The sequence below is a fragment of the Tenrec ecaudatus genome, chromosome X (genome assembly GCF_050624435.1).
Source record: "Tenrec ecaudatus isolate mTenEca1 chromosome X, mTenEca1.hap1, whole genome shotgun sequence".
In the NCBI taxonomy this organism is placed as follows: Eukaryota; Metazoa; Chordata; class Mammalia; order Afrosoricida; family Tenrecidae; genus Tenrec; species Tenrec ecaudatus.
The window spans coordinates 101237161-101243681 of NC_134548.1; the positions used below are offsets into that span (position 1 = coordinate 101237161).

General features: G+C 49.9%; 2 pseudogenes; both read left to right on the top strand.

Moving 5' to 3' along the window:
* The first annotated feature begins 263 nt into the window (after nt 1-263).
* Nucleotides 264-1102, top strand: LOC142433590 (3-phosphoinositide-dependent protein kinase 1 pseudogene; annotated as a pseudogene).
* A 22-nt stretch (nt 1103-1124) lies between these two features.
* LOC142433591 (3-phosphoinositide-dependent protein kinase 1 pseudogene) lies at nt 1125-1634 on the top strand (annotated as a pseudogene).
* The last annotated feature ends 4887 nt before the right edge of the window (nt 1635-6521 follow it).

Sequence of the window (6521 nt, forward strand, 5' to 3'; positions counted from 1 at the left end):
AATGTTCATAAAGCCAACAAAGTTTAGTTTTATATGAACAGAATTTCACTAACAGATTATCTTTTGTTATTTTAAAAATAAAAATAAGTAAAAAGAAGAAAGCACTGTAAAAAATAATGTAGCACATCAACTTAAATGATTGGAAAAGGAATATTGCATTGCTGGGGCTCTGCTGTTGGAAGGATGCTGAGAAGGTGCTGGGCTTCACAGTGCCGGGGGGAGGCACCCGCACCTGCACCTGTGCCAGCGCCTACACAGAGCCCATGTCCAAGACCACCAGCCAGCCCGAGCACGCTGTACGCATCCAGCCCAGCAGGGTGCTGTTCTCCTGTGGCCCCATCTATTGCGAGGAGCCTGAGTTTGATGGCAGCAGGGGCCCAGCATGGTGGCAGAGCCCAGCCCCAGCCCCAGCCCCCTCCAGTACGTAGCTCAGCTGCTGGCACCACCCCACAAGAAGAAAAATTTGGGAAAATCCTCTGTGATGTCTCTTTTTCCCCAGTCGTTCTGGCCTGAGAACTGGGGACCTAAAAGCGATATGCAATTAAAATACTGGAGAAATGCCACATCATCAGAGAGAACAATGTCCTCGACGTGACCCTGGAGCACTGTCATCTCCTGCCTTGACTACCCTGTCTTCGTCACGCTCTACTTTGTCATCCAAGATGACGAGGAGCTGCATTTGGGCCCGAGTTATGCACCAAATAGAGAGCTCTTTAGTAAGTACTTTTGCAAAATTGGCGCCTTAGATGAAACCTGCACCCAGTTCCATGCCGCCTAGAGCATGTCCGCCTTGAAGTTCCTGCATGGTGAGGGCGTTAACCAAAGCGACCTTGAGCTAGAGAACCTTCTGTTGAGTGAAGATACATACAAGCAGATCACAGACTTCAGCACCTCCTAGGTGCTCTCCTTGGAGAGCACCGCAGGGCCCCCTTCTTCGTGGGAAGGGCCCAGGACAACTCTCTAGAGCTGCTCACTGAGAGGTCTGCTGGTGAGAGCTCAGACATGTGAGTTCCTGTCTGCATCGTGGCCGGACTCCTTTAGAGCAGGGAATGAATATTTCATCTTGAAGAAGATCATTACATTGGAATCCGACTTTCTATAAATGTTCCTCACCATTTTGCTGCATGCAGGTGTCCTCATTGTCCTCCAACCAATCACTGGCATCTGCCGAGTCCTGCCAGCCCCCGGGGGCTGGGCAGCAGCACAAGCAGTAAATCCCTGACCTGGACTAGAACTCCTTTGAGTTGGACATGCAGTTCTCTCAGGGTAAGAGGCTGCTGCTGGAGAAGCAGGCCTGGGGGGAATCCCTGGCACTAGTTTGCCGCAAATAACTTAATATTGAAAATGGGTTGAGTAGCCAAGTAGAAGAGCTTGGCTGTGGGCTGGCTGGAGCTGCTGTTTACAGAGAGGCTGTGTCTATCCTGTGAGAACCTGTTCAACAAGGTCCTGGAGGGTGAGATTCGATGGCCCCAGGAGCTCCAGCCCGAGGCCAAGAACTTTAAGACCTTCTTCATCCACACACCTATAAATCCTGTTAGCTGAGGACGAGTGGAAACATGCACAAGTGGTGTGAGAAGGTCCAGGAGGTGTCCAGACAGAGGTAACAGAGTCTGCTGTCTGCTGTCCACTGGTGACAAGTCCATGACCCCAGGACTCTTTCAGACTCCCGCTGGCCCTGCAAGAGGAGCAAACAGTAGACAACTTGTGCCGCTGAAGGGAAAGCACAGACACACCCACCACCGCCAAGAATAGAGCCACTAACCGCTGTGCAGGCACTTGGCTCCTGTGCTTCTGTGGGGTTCCCAGCTGGCTAGCCCCTCTGCATACCTACTGCACAGCGCGCTGTGTCCTCCACAAGCAGCCCTGCGTGCTTCCTTGGACGCTGCCAGCAGTATCTGTGCATTCCCTCCCTCCTTCAGGCCTGCTTCTGGCCCAGCCTGACCCCGGAAAACTGCAGGGTCCAGGTGAGAGCAGGCGCCATTGGTGAGGCAGGGATGGGTGCTCTCCAGGTCACTCAGCATTGTTGAGAGAGGCCACTGGGAAGGACTTCTCATGGGCCTGACCTTGGAGGTAGGTGGTTCAGTAGAGATGCAGGGCTGGGTTCCCCCCGAGCTACAGCTCTTTCCATGTGCTGGGTTCCCACCCGAGCTACAGCTCTTTCCATGTGCCAGCCCCTGGCCCCTGATTTCACAAGAGGCAAGAACTCACACCAAGTCCTCAGATACACCTGTAGCTACTTAAATGGACCTGGTCCTCCAGCTGCCCTGTCCTTTCCAGTGGACCTGGCCTGACCAGTTCCATCCCCACATACATATGCACCCGAGAAGAGTTGGGCTGATGTCCCTGCACATGCACACTCACTTCTCTCCGAAAATAACCTGTCTTAACAGCCCTGCCCCTCCCCCAACATAACACACACACACACCCACTCCTATACCTGAGCATACCTAGTCTTACCACACATACGTGTACCTGAGCATAACCTGTCCTGACACCACACACACACACACACACACACACACACACACACACACAGTCCCTCTACCTGAGACTAACCTGGCCTGAACACACACCACTCTTTCCCTGCATTGAGCCACCTTGGCCTAGCCCTAGTCCCCTCTTTACAGTGGTCCCCTGGGGCACTGTCATTATGCACATGGTCCAGAATTTAACAGCCCTTTTTTCCTTCTGCTGGGTGAGCAAGGGCCCCATGCCAACTCAGCCAGCCCTCTCTCCATGGGGACTATCCCCAGAGGACAGCACTGATACCACCACCTTCTGTCAGCTCCCAAACAAGGCCCTAGGGTTGGCCTTTGCCATTCCTCTCGGATTTCCTCAAGTGAAACTGACACCTCGCCCTCCACCAACTGTGTCCCCAGAGTGAACTATCTCTGACCGGCCTATCAGACCGGGTGCATACTGAGGAAAGAGTTCGCTCCCAGATGCCTTCTCCTCTGGGGGCAGCCCTACTACCTCCTGGGCACTCCTGACTCACTAGTTCCACCCAGTCCAAGCCCTAGCCCAGGGCTGTGGCCTACTCTTGCCTGATATGCCAGCCCTGGTCTGTGTCCAGCTCCTTTTATGAAGGCTGCTTCCTGGCCCCTGTCCACCTTTTACTCCAGTTCCATCCTGCCCCCCGATTTCTGCCACATGGGGCTAGATGTCCTCACATGCTGTCTTGTGCTTGGATGTGCAGGTTCACAAATTAATGTGAATGTTAGTAGTGCTACAGGTTAAGGAGGTGTGAAGCGGGGAGCTAGGGCAGCCTGGGTGGCTTGCTCAGGGTCTATGGACACCACACCAGCCATCCCACCCCGTGAGGTTTGCAGTGAGCTGCCATCTGGAGCCTGTTAAGAATTGGCTTTGGGGAAAGTGGTTGATGGATGCCTTATCACTTGCCCCTGCACTACCTCTTCTCAGCCACCCTGTGGCATTTATGCCTCTGGCCTGACAACCTCAAAGCAGCCGGCAATGGCACAGGCCCCGAGGACCTCCCGGACTCCAGGCCAGGCTGTGGTCTCTTTGAGCCTATGGTGGCACTCTGGAATAAGCTGGAGTTTTGTAGAGGATGTGAGGAAGACCATGGAGAATATTGGGGTATAGGCACCTAACGTGTTGTTGGTCTACCCCTCTCACGCCCTACACACAAACATACTTAATGGATCGCTTTGCTGATGTGCTTCAGCTCAAACAGTGTGGAATGTTTTTGTCCCCAGCTTTCCCCTTGTTCTCTGCAGAGCCCTGACTTTAAAGATTGTCGAGTTTCCTGGTTGTAAATCTTACCACAATCTACCTGACCATTTCCTATTAGGAAACTCTTAGATGCTCTCTTCTCTCTGCCACCAACAGTTTCGATAATGTGGTGATGAATGGCTTTATAAATCTTTGATTTTGTCTGGTCCTTGCACTTTTAGCTTCCTAGAAGTGTTACATCCGAGATCACACCATTTGTTTGCTTCAAAGGAAATGTCCACTCTCCCTCCCTTCTTGAACAGCTGTTTCGTTGCTCAGAGATACAGGGAAGGCCATCTTTGTGCTCTTTTGGAGTTTGGGCACACCATTTTCTGATACATCAGGAGTTCCAAAGAACGTTCGAGTAAGCCCATCTTTGTTGTTGTTGATGTTGAAAAACTGTTGTTTCTGCCATCAGCCTGAGACATTACACTAGAGCTAGATTCCCTGTTGTCTTTGCCAGGGTCTGAATGTGCTGCTTGCTAGTTCTCTCCCCGCTGCTCTGGGAACTTTCCAGAATCTTGGACATGTTTTCTCCATCCAGGGATTTCACAGGAACTGAATCGTGACTTCTGGATGCTAGGGGAATGAATGATGGACACTGAAAGAACAAGCCCAGTAAATATCTCGGCCTTGAAATCAGTCCCTGGTGAACAAAGGATGAGTATCCTGACCCAGAACTATAGTCTGAGATGAATCCTGACCTCCCTACAAGGAGCCATGGCAAAGATAAAAGGGAAAGGAAGTCTGCAGGAGACCCAAGGACGGATTGAACAACTAATCGGAAAGTTGCTTGAAATCTGCAGAACTGTGACCTTCACCTCCTTGACAGTGCCTTTGAGAACAAGAAGTTCACACACACATACACACACAGAGAAATATTCAGAGACAGCATCCTTTCTCAATTCACCAGTGGGACCCACTCCATTCCTTTTTGAAGTATATCTATGCTTAAACTTTTCCTTAACTCTTTCTGCTTCTATGTTTGTAAATGTGTGAGCATGACTTACCTCTGGCTTCTTACAATCCCCATGGGTGCTGGCAGCAGGACCCGGCATTCTTTTGCAGGGTAGAACATCACAGTGCTGAATTGACACCTGTGATGTCAGCAGAGAGAAGAGTGTTCACAGTCCCAGCCACATGCTCAGCAAATGACTTGTTTATTTTCTACTGGGAACCCTACCAAACCATCTGTAATTAGCAGAACCTGCCTTTTATACTGGTGGGATTATTCATAGCGTGCCCACCTTGCCACGCTGCATGTGGTGGTGGGGTTTGATTGGAACATTTCCATGGTCCAGGGTGGGGTGGGCTGAGCAGCCTCATGTTAAGGCTGGATGCCTTCATTGACTTCCCCCTCCCAGCTCTGGGCCCACTGAAGGCTGCCTATAAGTCCAGATCGTCCACATTGGTTCCGCCCCGTAACACTTATCTCCACTAGAGGCCATAGGTGAATTATTCAGACAGGTCTCCTAAGCCCCTGAAGCCATAAGCCACTTCACTTCTGGCTGACGTGCAGATCTGGCAATACAGGGAGAGATTGGAGATTTTGCCAGACAGAGTTTTACCATTTTAATTTTCTTCATCTCCACTTAGTGAGAGCTGGAAGTGACAAGTGGCTGTGATTCTCCAGCAGCATGCCTGGCAGGTGTTCCCTTGTCAGGTTGTGGTGAAAGCTCCCTGACACCAGCCTTCTAGATGTCTGTAGAAAACTGGTCAGCGGAGGGTGCTGGATCAGCCAAGAGCAATGAAATCTGGCATCCAGACAGCCCTGGTGGACAGCTGACCAAGTCTACAGGTTTACCTGAATTTTCCCAAAATTCATTTCTTCAATATGATGAGGTACTGCAACCTTTATATACACAGAAGGCTTTTACAAAAGGCTACCTATTTATAGCTGTGTAACAGCGCCCATCTCCTAGACCAGGATGACAAACTGGCAGCCTATGGGTCACATGCAGCCCCTGAGGCAATTTTTTGTGGCCCATGATGCTCTGAATTAAAATGTAATGAGGGAATTGTGTGTATGTTATTGCATTGATCTCCTTTAAGCGCTATTTTTTCATAACAATTTTTCTATTTTTATTTTATTTCAGAGCATTGTGGTCCACAAAAAATTACCTCGGGGCCACATGCTACCCGTGGGCCGCCAGTCTGACACTCCTGCCCTAGACTAACCTTTCTGGCTAAATGACATGCAGAGGGCTCACCTTGCTTGCAAAAACCTCTCTGGCCACAGGTTGATTGTAGGTCAGCAAAACTAAATCGCGGCAGTCTTTCAAGTTGCTATAGCTGCACCATTTCAGGTGACACTGAGTCAGCTCTGACACATAGCGACCATATGCGCAACAGAATGAAAATATGCATAGTCTTGGGACATCCTTACAATAGTTTCTATGCCTGAGACCACTGATGTAGCCGCTGTTTCAATCCATCTTCTTGAAGGCCCTCCATGTTTTCCCTGCCCTTCTGACTTACCAAACACGATGCCCTTCTCCAGGAAAGGGCCTCTCCTGACAATATGTCTAACGTATGTGAGACAAAGTTTTTCCAACCTTGCCTCTAAGGAACACTCAGGCCTTACTTCTTCCAATACAAATCGATTTGTTCTTTAGTAGTCCATGGTACTTCCATTATTCTTCTCAAGCACCACAATTCAAACACATCGATTCATCTATGGTTTTCCTTAGTCCATGTGAAGCTTTCACATGCATATACTGCAATGGAGAGTACCATGGCTTGGATCAGGAGCATTTTAGTAGGTTTTGTGAATCATGTTTACCTAATGC